Below are 14,020 nucleotides of genomic sequence, written 5' to 3' on the forward strand. Positions count from 1 at the left end.
AAGGAAGTCATTGGTAAAGCTTCAAGAAATCAGTTTTGGTGGAGTGGTGGGTACAAAAGAGAAACTAGAGTGAGTTAAGGAGTAATGGGAGGCAATGAAGGGGACACATGATTTATAGATACTTCCTCCAGTAGCTTGACTGTAAGTAGCGGTAGAGAATTGGCAATTAAAGAAGCCTTAATTAAAGTGATCCCAATATCGTTTGGGTAGTTATGGATTTAAACCTCTTTTTCCTTCTCTTAATTATGTGTTGTTAGAATGCCACCATTATTTTTATTTTCAACCACTATAAAACAGGTGGGTTAGACTCAATACATTTTTAAAGGCCTTGAGTTACTATTCAAAGTGTTTGGGTTAGGCTTAGTGGCATGTTGAGTATACTCTATACTACCTCTGGTAGAAACCTGCATTCTAAATCTGTTCTGAAAGTATAAAGAGGTAGGCGATCTAGAAGGGAATTGTCCGCCAACCTCTCAGTGAATGTTAACTTTGGCTTTAGGAGAAATTCCTAGATTTTGCAGTGATTTCAAACGAGATCCAGCAGACTCCTGAAGGCAATCACCTGAAGACACCTGCTCTCAAGCACAGATCCTCACCAATAGCCCCACACCCAGGGCTTTTATTATCATCAGTTACACAGATGCACATAATGTGTTGGAGATGTAAATAATTATATTTTCCTCAGGAATTTACTTTGTGATACACACATGTTCACATACAAATATACAGTTTTGAAAAATTATAACAATAAGTTATCCATAATCACATTTGTAATAGTCTCTGGTGCGCTAAATCCACTATAGAAAAACATCTGTGCATCCTTACCTCACAGAATGGAAGAGCTGGAATAGACCACAGAGATCTCGCTGTCCTTTAAAGATGCTGAATCATTTTGCCTGGATCCATGATAGAAGACATATTACTGTAAAATACTTAAAATTTTTCTATTTATTAGATGAGAAGACTACTGTGGATTGTTCTTTTCCATAAAGAATGTCTGGAAGTAACCCCTAAGTCTTTTTCCCAGTTCCTGGACATTATATCAGTATCATGGAATCTATATCATTGTCTGTAGCCCTACTATACACACAATTTGGATAAATTCTCCGAAGTAATTTCATAATACTTATTTGGAAACATATTCCAATTTCTAAGTACTTTTAGGAAATTATGATGAAAAATGCTTTAATCAGAAAGTTATATTAAAACCTTAAACAGAAAGCAAGACATCAATCAGGTTAAACTTTGGATAGCCTGTATATAGACACCAAGAAGTAAAACGGTGATCTTTGTCTGAGAAACCCATTTAACTTACTTACCATCTTTACCATTTAATTCCTTATTTGAGTGTGAGTATGCAGCCACTTCCTGAGACTTTCATATTCTACTGAAGGCCCCTTTGCTGCTGCGTTCATATTCTGAGTATCCCTTGGACTTCACTATGTGCACCAAGCCTTAGACATGGCTAGACACTTTCTCTCTCAGCTCCACTTCAGTGAGTCCATCATCTATCCTCTCTATCGCCACCAGTGTCACTAGCTCAGTCCTTATTTATGGCTAGTCAAACACAAAGGTATACATCAGCTCTCTGGAGTTCTGAAAGCGTGGCTTCTGAATACTAAAGGGAAAATCCACTGGGACAAGGTAACGTTAATTGTAATCGTGTACACTGTGCTGAATAAGTCACAAGGCAAACAGCACAGTAGCTCCTTCTCCACTGGCATTTATAGTCTAGGATACAGAGTACACATACACACACACATATATAAATATCAATGTGTATGTATATATATAAATGTATCTAAATATAAAAGCTTATATGGTAACACAAATCAGAACTGGAGAATAACACTAAAACCTGATGCATGTAAAGGCGAAGTGTAATACGATTTGAAGATCAAATGGAAAGAAACTGAGTAGAGAATTCATTCACAAAAGAGAAGTGAGACCGCTTTAAAAATAACAGGGGCTTCCCTGGTGGCGCAGTGGTTAATAATCCGCCTGCCAATGCAGGGGACACGGGTTTGATCCCTGGTCCGGGAAGATCCCACATGCTGCGGAGCAACTAAGCCCGTGCACCACAACTACTGAGCCTGCGCTCTAGAGCCCACGAGCCACAACTACTGAAGCCCGCACACCTAGAGCCCGTGCTCCGCAAGAAGAGAAGCCACTGTGATGAGAAGCCCGTGCACCGCAACGAAGAGTAGCCCCAGCTCACCGCAACTAGAGAAAGCCGCGTGCAGCAACGAAAACCAAACACAGCCAAAATAAATAAATAAATAAAAGAAAGAAAGAAATAGAAAAAAAAATGTTTTAAGTAAAAATAAGATGCACACTTCACTCCTTTTAAAATCAATATATTATGTTTTTAGAAAAGTTTGATATTTACCCAAAAAAATTAAGCAGATAGTACAGGATTTCCCATATATCCCCTCTTTTCCTCTATTATTAAAGTGTTGCATTAGTGTGGTACATTTTGAACAATTAATGAAAACATAATACCCGATACACTTCTTTAACAAAAGTCCATGGTTTATATTGGGGTTGTCTTTTCCTGTTGTGCATTCTATGTGTTTTGACAAATGCATAATGTCATGCATCCACCATTGTGGTATCAGACATAATAGTTTCACCACGCCCAAAAACTCCCTTTTGTTTCACCTATTCATCTCCATTTCATTCTTTATCACTAGTATATTAATTATTGTTTCAAGTTCAAATGAGATCAGTGTTTCAAGCCAATTGAGTTTGTTGATGCAAAGCAAAATTATAACATGGATGCATTTTCATCCGTATTTTAATATATTTAAAAGGGTGTAAAAATAAGTTTTAAATAAGTAATATTTTTAAGAGTATACAGAAGGCACACAAAAATGAGAGAGAATTTCAGTTAATCACTAGATATATAAGACAAATTTATTTTTCTGAGTTGCTATGACTAACAACCCACAGAAACACGTTTTGCAGGTATTCTATGCAGATCCCATCTAAGGTCTCTCTTCGATATTTCTGCCTTATTTTCAAAAATCATTAGCATACTAGACTCATTAAGTTAGAAGGATTACTGCAGTAATTAACACATATCATAAATCTAAAATAAATATTAAATTATCATGTTATCATGATAACATTAGCATGTTATCATAACATTATCATGTTATCATCATGTTATCATGTTATCAAATTATCATCCATTTTTGAGAGGATGGTTTAGACTCAATTGAATTGTGAATTTCTCGAGCAGGTGATCTAGTTGTATTCTCTCTCTTTTCCAGGTTAAACATTCATAGCAACAAGTCTAACTAGAATTTCAAGACAATTCACTTTGCTATTAAATTCACATGACCAAACTTTGTTGTATTAGGCATAACTCAATTCACAGTAGCGTATTTTGCATCTTTGATATGTGAGGATCTTTGATTTATATGAAACATGAAGCAGAAAGAGCAATTTATTAGCAGCTTCTGATGAAAATTTAGAAAATGTATTTCATTCTTTCCAATGGAAACATATTTTTTCAGTCAATATTAGAAATCCTCCAATGGCTGAATGATCGTTAATTCAATAACTGCACTCGTACACATGCCGTGCAGGACAAATTTGGAGTAAAGAAATAAAATGACCTACAGAATCGTCTTTGTAACCCACCTCCTAGTTCTGCCAAATGTATTCTGACAACAGCTTGATAATGTTTTCAATTTGCCCAGATGTACAGGCAGTTCAATTTAAACTATTCAATTTTACCAATTCAACTGACTATTTTATACTCAGTACAATTTTTTTTATGCCAAGAGGGAAAACAGATGTACAGTGACAATGTGCAGTTTAAGATGTAGGACTTCCTTTAGGTTTTAAGTTTTTAATTTTATTATTATTTTTGTATCTCCTCTAGACAAATTTATTTTTATTGAAGTATAGTTGATTTACAGTGTTGTGTTAGTTTCAGGTGTACAGCAAAGTGATTCAGTTATACACATATATATCTATTCTTTTTCACATTCTTTTCCCTTATAGGTTATTACAAGATATTGAATATAGTTCCCTGTGCTATACAGTAGGCCCTTGTTGCTTATCTATTTTATGTATAGTAGTGTGTATCTGTTAATCCCAAACTCCTAATTTATCCCTCCCCCCACTGACCCCTTTGGTAACCGTAAGTTTGTTTTCTATGTCCGTGAGACTACTTCTGTTTTGTATATAAGTTTATTTATATCATTTGTTTAGGTTTTAAGTTTTTTAAAGTGACGGTAAGAAATGAATACAAAACCATGTCTTAAAAGAGTTGAATTATACATATCTTTTATAGTTTAAAAATGTTTACCCCCTTATAGTCATAAGTGAAGCATGAGAATGGGAATTATCATTCATGCAAATAATGACACATATCACTTCATCCAAGGGCAAGGAAGTGTTGTTTTCTTAAGAATACAAAAATCCCCTCCTAGCTTTTGAGAGGGGCAGAGTTTCTGTGTCAAGTTTGATTTTGAATTGCTCCCTTTTTTCAGAACATGAATGTTTAAGGAAGACCCAACCACTGTATTGGCAAAACTAGGAAATACCTCTTTTCATTTTTGGACCTCCTCCTAGTGCCAGTTTTTTTTTTTTTTTTTTTTTTTTTAATCTCATATAAGTAATGCCACTGATGTCAGGAAGAAAAAAATATAAGGTTTTCCATCATAAGCCTTTCATGCTTGTTCCTTCTCCCCCCTCCCCTCCCTCCCTCCCTCCCTCACTCTCTCTCTTTCTCTGGCACACCCAAACACACACATATTTATGGCCACCCTGAAGAATCAGATGTTAAGATTAGCCGTCAGACATTTTCAAAATTACCCACAGATGTTTGACTTGGGTGTACTGGGGACTTTACTGAAAAATGTAATCTATCCTTCTATGCTTCAGAACAAAAATATGGTCCAAATTTCACTAAGGTGGAAAAGTGATTCAGTGTTTTTTTGTGTGGGTGCTCTCAAATATCCCATACCAAGTACTGTACTGGCTTCAAGTCTTTCAATGTGAACATCTCTGCTATATTTCTCCTATGTTTGTTAGAAACAAATATATATGTCTATAAGTTTTATATTTCAGCAGATTTTCTTGAATTTCTATCCATTAATTATTCATTAATCCAAATAGTTGAGTATCTACTATTTGCCAGGCACTGTGAATGTGGTAGTGATACACAATTAAATATGACGTTGGCCCTCCCCTTATGGAGAAAACAATCAAGTGAAGAAGGAAGACACATAAGCAAATAACTGCCCTACAATGTGACACTCAAAACATCACCACTGTGCAGTTCCCTCAGTACTCGTGGCAGCCTTGGGAATCAAAAAAAATACTGTGTTTAGGGCGAAGACTAGTCTGATTTGTAGACAAAGGGAATGTTCTGTTGGATGAATAACAGGCTGAGAATTTACAGTGATAGCCGAAGCCACTCCGATATCTCATATAACCTTTTCCTTCTAAACCAATTTTAACAATAATTATAATGTCAACCTGTATCTCATTACAAGCAGTTGAAACACTGAAAAATGGCTCAGTGTTCCTTTTGTGTGTGCTCAAATATCCATACCATGTCTAAGTATCAGAGGCATCCCAGGAGTCTTGTCAGGCTTAGAAATATTTTGGCAGTAAACCCCAGTGTCTATGAGAAATGTTTGGATATTTTGTCAATTTTGTATGAGTACAGAAGGGAGAAAAATTTCACACTGCCTGGAGGAATCTGGTACATTTACAGAGGAAGGGACTGTTCATTAATCAATTCAACAAATGTTTATTGAATACCTACTATGAACAAAGCAAAGAGAGAGAGTTAGTTATACAAAGATGAATCAGAGAGGAACTGAAAACAAAGGGAAAATAGAAAACAATAACATGATATTCCCAATACAATTACATCAATGACTATATTAAATTTTAGTGGAATAAACACAAATTAAAAGGCAGAGATTGTCAAAATCAGTACAATAGCAGAATACAACTATGAGCTATCTACAAGAGACACACTTTAAATAGAAAGATACAGGAAGGTTGAAAATAAATGGATATAAAAAGATATGTCACACAAATTGTAACCCCATGAAGGATGCAGTGGCTATATTAGTATCAGATTTCAAGGAAAAAAGTATTTCCAGGATGAAAAGAAGCAACAAAACATAATGGCATCAAACTAACCATGATATGATTTCTTCAATACCAGAGCTGTCATTTCCCAAAGCATATTCTGAGCAACACTAGCCCATTAAGACAATCAGGAAAGAAAGGGTTTCCTGCTCAAGTAATTTGGGGGCACACTTGCTTTTTATTTTGCTCCCATCCTCTTTGGACATTTATGATAAATAAGAATGAGATGTCAAGTGAATTAAGGACTCTGAGATATACTATAGCCAAGAAAATTAATTACCTCTGTTTAACCTGCCTTTTTCCAAACCTATGTAACCACGGAAACTTTTGTTAGTTTATTTTTACATAACACCTATTAACATCCTCTAGAATAAAACTTGGGGGAAAAATAAGTTTCTTGAGAGATCTGTATCCACATCACTCAGCATAGTGCCTGAAATATTCTGAACTATCAATGAATGTTTGGTGAACAAATGTATTGATACACACAGAGATAAATAGAGACAGTGTTTTATAGAACTGTAGTTACCATTGCCTCGAGATTTTAAAATGCTCAATGAGTGTCCCAAAGGTTCTGTAGTGTATACAGCTCAGTGACAAGATAAAAGGAAGACAGCATTGTTATATTTTTTAAAAATTTATTTTATAGAAGTATAGTTGATTTACAATGTTGTGTTAATTTCTGTTGTACAGCAAAGTGATTCAGTTATACATATATATACACATTCTTTTTCATATGATTTTCCATTATGGTTTATCACAGGATATTGAATATAGTTCCCTGTGCTCTACAGTAGGACCTTGTTGTTTATCCATTCTATACATAATAGTTTGCATCTGCTAATCCCAAACTCCCAATCCATCCCTCCCCTATCCCCCCCTTGGTAACCACAAGTCTGTTCTCTGTGTCTGTGGGTCTGTTTCTGTTTCGTAGATAAGTTCATTTGTATCATTTTTTTCAGATTCCACATATAAGTGATATCATATGATATTTGTCTTTGTCTGACTTACTTTGCTTAGTATGATAATCTCTAGGTCCACCCATGCTGCTGCAAAGGACAGTATTTCATTCTTTTTAATGGCTGAGTAATATTCCATTGTATATATGTACCACATCTTCTTTATCCATTCATCTGTCAATGGGCATGTAGGTTTCCACATCTTGGCTATTGTGAATAGTGGACAGCGTTGCTGTATTAAACCCCCTCCCCTGCTAAGGGAAGCTGACCATCCTCTCCTACAAGACCAAGGTAAGACTTGTGATGAAGGCATCTTCTCTCTTTGACATATCCCAGAAAGTCAATCAAACAAGGTCATTAACCAAGGAGACTGAAAAAGTTGAAGCCCATTCTACCAACTGCTGTGATAATTTGGGTTTTCTCAGAGACTACTAAATATGAATCTGGGTGCAGGTGTCCAATGCTAAACAAGAGAAATGTATCAAATAGATCATGAGAGCAAATTTTTAAAAATACAGTCCTTGGAGATTGAAGAGTCAAGAAGAGAGCAAAGGAGAAGAGTGAACCTGAACAAATTCCAGCAACAAAGGGCCAAACCGGTTTATAGCTGAGTGCTTGTGTGTGGGCACAGATAAAATAAGTCATTTAAATGCACCAAGGTGGGGTGTGGGATAAACATAAGGCTTCTTACACCATAACATATTAGATTATAATAAAATATTTTTGAAGAAAGGTTTTAACCACAGAGACTGTATGGAACCTCACTTCTGGAGAAAACTGGCTGTATGAAGTCTAAGTACACTTTAAAAAGTCCCTCTAGGTTATGCCTAATGGGAGAACTTTTTTTTTATATAAATTTTTTTTAAAAGTATTTGTTTATTCATTTATTTATGGCTGTGTTGGGTCTTCGTTTCTGTGCGAGGGCTTTCTCTAGTTGTGGCAAGCGGGGGCCACTCTTCATCGCGATGCGCGGGCCTCTCACTATCACGGCCTCTCTTGTTGCGGAGCACAGGCTCCAGACACGCAGGCTCAGTAATTGTGGCTCACGGGCCCAGCTGCTCTGCGGCATGTGGGATCCTCCCAGACCAGGGCTCGAACCCGTGTCCCCTGCATTGGCAGGCAGATTCTCAACCACTGAGCCACCAGGGAAGCCCCCTAATGGGAGAACTTTTAATGGAGAGCATGTGAGCTTTGAAAACTGTCTTTTTAAGATGGCAGGCCAACTACAATAATAAACCTCTGATTAGGAATTATGGGCCAAAAGTAACAGTACTTAACAAGCTTGTCCTTCCTGACCACAGTAGCGATGTTTAATAATAGGTGGAGGACATCAACATTTAAATTACTGTCAGTGAGGTAAAGACAGTTTCACCATTACAAAATGCAACAAGGGCAAAGGATAGTGGTGGGTTTCTGGCTTACCAAAAAGGAAAAAAAAAATCTAAATGCAATCAAGTCCAGGCTTTGGGAGGAAGAAAGCAGGGATTGATCCTTTCACGCCACTGTGGGACTTAAGAAGAGGATTTGTTAGGCAGGTGAGGAAGAAGTTCTTGTTACCTTTTGCTGTATATCAAAGAGAAACACCTTTTGGTGTAGGTTTGTCACTGAGCCTCAGAGCACAAGCAAAGATGAGGGACTTTCCCTTTTGTATTCCCCTTACCATCCTGAAGTCAGTTCTGCACAAGCTACTAGAGATAAAGGTGCATTCAGATGCCTTTCACTTGTTCATCTTTTCTCCTCGAGAACATGCTTTCAATGATAACCAATTAATGTGTTCAAGAGACTCTGTCCTTACTGCATTTCCCACCAGGGGGAAAACTATAAGTATTTATTGAGCACCTACTCTGTGACCAAGACTATTTGGGAATAGACTTAAGGCATTATTTTATAATGATCTCCCCCCTTTCTTAAAGCTCTACACATGGTGATTGTTGCCGTTCAAAGGAGTGGGACGGGAAATCTCCTTGAATGAGACAGCTCACAACAGTGAATATTTTGGAGCCTTTCTCAATGAACATCCAAGATAAGTAAATCATGGATAGATCGAATTCTCCACATTGTGGCTAATTCACCTTTGTCATTATTAAGTTCAGAGTCAGGTGATGCAGATACTACAAGATCTCTAGATTTGGCTAATAGATGTCAACTCTTACAATAACAACAGCAATGTAATATAGAATCATTATGCTTTATTTTACTTATTTGTTGAGGGAGTAAAAATGTGTTTGCTAACAGCTGAAACTTAACTAATGTATTTCAGAAACTTTTTTAGAAAGACAACTAGATTTGGGAGGAAATGAAATTCTGTTAACCTTTAATGAAAGACAGAATTACTGGACACAGAGCTCCTTATTCAGAGAACATTGTAGCTCAGTGAAGTTCCACGACTTCTTACCAATAAAGATAGCATAGCAGGAACTCCAGAAGTGGCATATACAAGACCTACAATGCTGATAGAAACTTTGGCCAGCTCAGGAAAAGAATATGGAAGATATTTTTGGAAGGCTTTATTTTGGAGCTATACAGATGAATCACACACACGTCATATGGACCAAAAAACAGGGCAAGTTGCAGAACACATACAATTGGATACTGTTTTTTATGGAGTTTAAAAACATACAAAACAATGTGATGTATTTCTTAGGAATAAATAAATCTGTAGTAAAAGTACAGAGTAAAAAGACAATAATAAACACCAAAATCCATATAGTGGTCATTTTTGTAGGGGGTGGAGGTAACTGGTGCAGGGAATTTAACTGAATTGGCTTTTGTTTCCTAAACGGACTTTGGATACATGGGTATTTATTGTGTTCATGACTTTATATCATCAAATGGGCTCATACATGAGTTATTTTCAAATGTATACAAAAGTAGAGGTGCTAGTAAAATGAACTCCTGTATACTTATCTTGTGTATTCAACAATTATCAAAATTTTGCCATATTTGCTTCATCTATCTTTGTTCTTTTCTTTTCTAAAATGTATTTTAAAGAAAATCCCAAACAACATGTCACTTTATTTCTACATGTTGCAGTATACATATTGACAAAATATGAGCTTTTAAAAAACGTAACAACAATGCCATCACTACTTTTACCCAAAATAATTCCTTAGTATCATGTATACCAAAAGACTATAAAAATACTTCCCCTAATTGTCTCAAAAATCCCTTTTTACAGTTAAGCTATTCAAATCAAGATGCACTTAAGGTCCACATATGATATTTAGTTGTTAGATCTCTCGTCTCTTTTAATCTAGGGTGTTCTTCCCTGCCATTTATCTTTTCATGCTATTGACTTGTTGCTGTAACTGGGTCAGTTCCTCCATGCTATTTACTCTTCACTCTTTTTTGTATGTCTTGAATATTGTATGCTTTTAAAAATATTTAAGATGCTATTATGTTGAAAAGGTTAAGTATGGCATTCCCACAGTTGTTGGTCTTTTGAGATGATAGAAATGGAGAAAAGTTGATTGTCTGGCACTATGCACTGTGTCTGTTTCAGAAGATGCGCCTGGATCTTCTCTGGTGAGGGGAAACACTGTGCCGTGAGTGGGCATATACTTAGATATTAGTAGATGAGAGATGCCTTTCCCAGAAGCACCAAATAGTGGGAATTTGGAAGAAATAGCACTTTGTGAATAGCAGATCCTCTACCTGTCCTTTTTCTAATGATAACTAATCTTTTGATATTGACAGAAAGAAAAGGATTGTTTAAATTCACCAAATATTGCTTAACACCTAATATATGACAGGCAGTATTATATATGGGGGTGGGATATTAATAGGATGATTATTATTTATTAATAATTAATAATCATAGCTGATATTTATATGAAAAATTAACTATATATCATTATTTAATCTAATCCTCCAAACAACCGTGTGAGGCACCATTGCATTTCCTATTATACAGATGAGGCTCAGAGAGGTTAAGCAATCTGCCCAGTGTCTCACAGCTGGGAAGTGGTTGAAAAAGAATTATACTTGAAATCTATTTGGTTTGAACTCAGTCTATCCAATTCCAAAATGGAGACTTTTACACACTATACTATACTGTACTGCCTCAAATACAAGTGCAACTCCCATGTTGACTAGAACAACTAGGACCCTCTACTTCATAGTGACCGTCTTCATTTGGCCCAAACTTCAATTTAATGCCTAGTACCACAAAAAAGCTCATTCCCTCCTTCTTGCGATTTTGCTTGGCTTATTTCCACATGCTTCCCTGACTTAGATTCTCTGATATTTGCAGTTTTAATCAGCTATATTTGAATAACTGTGTATCTTTCAGCATTTCATGTGCTCTGCTTAGGTCTTGTATACATTTTTGTTCCTATGCCTACTCTGTCCCTCTTAACTTTGGGAATGAATAGCTACAAATATAGATGATATAGATATAGACATAGATATCGATACATATGTAAGCATTTTCCATTGAGTTCCTATCATTGGGTTTCCTTTTTGTCAGAAATAGGTAAGCTTGGCCAGTGTAAGGAGGTAGGGTTTATAGAGGGGAAAACACTTGGAGTCAGAAGCCCTGGCCTTTAGTCCTGGACCTGCCAATGTATATCTGGGAGACCTTGGAAACTTCACCTCTCTGAGTGCTGGTTTCTTTATGAATAAAGTAGGAAAAGGAGAATTCCTGCAAAGGCTGTTGTGAGGGTCTCTGAGGAGACAGACTTCGTAGAATTCTAAGCTGTAAAGTGTTGCATAATTTTGAAGCCAGTGAAAAGAAGGGAGCTTAAGCACTCTAATCAGACTTCCAGCAACTCGGCATTCACGTGTCTCACTTTAATCCGTGGAGGCTCACCTCTACTTCATACAAACTGATAACAGTAAATCAATACTATTTCTCACTCCTTTGACGAAGAAGAGTGAAATTTCTGCTTTAAGAGAGCTAGAAGTAGGATTATCATGTAAATACTATTAGCTGACAGCACCTCTTATTAACCTCCATACTAGGAATGGTGTATGTCTCACATTATACATTAATTTCCCCAACTAATTTATTTATACTTCCTTGAAAATATTGGTGCAAGCATGGAATGAGTGTGTGTGTATATATACACATGTGTGTGTGTGTGTGTAAATCTGGTAAATTGAGAAAATGTCAACTTGGAAAATAGACGCACAAGGAAAGCTTTATTAATGGCATTTACAAGGCTTTTTTCCTTATCAGTGTCAGTTTCTCAATCATAGGCAATAGAAGGTACTGTCATTTTAATCTTAAATTGCCTGTAAATAAAGCCATTTCAAATCTTAGGCTTTAAATAAACAGTATTGTACTAATACATTTTTTCTATATCAATTTCCTTGATATGTAATTTATATAAAATACAGTACACCCATTTTAAGTGTACACTGTGAAGAAATTTGTCAAATACACCTGCATAATCACTACCACAATCAAGATATAGAATACTTCTTTTAGCTAAAAAGTTCCCTCCTGGGCCTTTGTGGTCAATTCCATCTCTTGGCCAATGGCCCAGGCAACCAGTGATCTGCTTTCTGTCACTACAGATTAATTTTGCCTTTTCGAATTTTATATAAATAGTCATACTGTATGCCAAATTCTGTGACTGGCTTTACGCATTTAGCGTGACATTTTTGAGATTCATTCATATTGTTACATCAGTAGTTTACTTCTTTACTACTGTATTCTATTGTTTGCATACATCATGAGTAGTTTTTCTATTCACCTATTGATAGTTCTTGAGTTGTTTCCATTTATTAGCTATTATGAGTAAAGCTGACATGACATTCATTTACAGGGCTCTGCATGGATATACATTTCATGTCTCTTGGATAAATACTTAGGAGTGAGATTGTATGTGTACAAGTATGAAGTATGTGTAGTCTTTTAAGAAAATGCCAGACTTTAAAAAAGTGGTTATACCGCTTTATGCCCCCACCAACAAGGTATGAGAATTCTCATCACTCTATATCTTCAGTGATAACTACCATTTTTAGTGTTTTTAATTTTAGCCATTCTAGTGGGTTTGTAATGGTATCCCATCATGGTTTTTAATGAATTTCTCTAATGACAAATGAACATCTTTTCATATGCTTAGCAGCCATTCATATATATTCTTTTATGAAATATCTGCTTAAATAATTACTATTTTAACTTGGTTCCTTGCCTGCTTATTATTGAATTCTATTTTTTAATATATTCTGTATATCAGTATACTGTTAGGTATAAATGTTTTACTTTTGTTTCATATTAAATAATCATCTACTTCAAGGTAGAATTTTATAGTTTTTGATTTTATGCTTAGGTATATCATCCATTTCTAGTTGAGTTTTGTGTGTATTGTGATGTGTAAGGGTCAAGGTACAGTTTTTCATACGGATCTCAAGTTGTTCCAGCACCATTTATTGAAAAGGCTACCATTTCCCACTGGCACCTTGGTTGAAAATCAGTTGAAGATGTATATGTGGGTTTATTTCTAAACTTTCTATTCTGTTCATTTGAACTACTTAGCCATCCTTACACCAATAATATACCATCTTGATGATGGGAGCTTAACAGTAATTCTTGCACTCAGGCAGAATTGTACTCCAATTTGGTCCTCCCTTTGAAATGTTGTTTAGCAATTCTAGGTCCTTCAAATTTTAATATTAATTTTAGAGTCAGCTTGCACATTTCTACAAAAGTATTCTTTTTCAGGACATTGTAACAATCCACGTAAAGTAATCAACAAACCTCCAGTCTCCTTAGGAACACCTTAGGTAATGCGAAGGCCAACAGCTACTGAGTACTTTTCTAACTTACAAATACTTATGATGACTTTAATCTCTACTAAGTATTTTGAAAGAATTTTGAAATGATAACTGGGAGATTGGGTATGAAATATTTTTAAAACAGCCAAGTGTTTTGTGTGTATGTATGTGTATATGTGTGTGTGTATATGTATACACCACATACAAAGACAAGG

Source organism: Balaenoptera ricei, chromosome X (genome assembly GCF_028023285.1).
Source record: "Balaenoptera ricei isolate mBalRic1 chromosome X, mBalRic1.hap2, whole genome shotgun sequence".
Taxonomy (NCBI): Eukaryota; Metazoa; Chordata; class Mammalia; order Artiodactyla; family Balaenopteridae; genus Balaenoptera; species Balaenoptera ricei.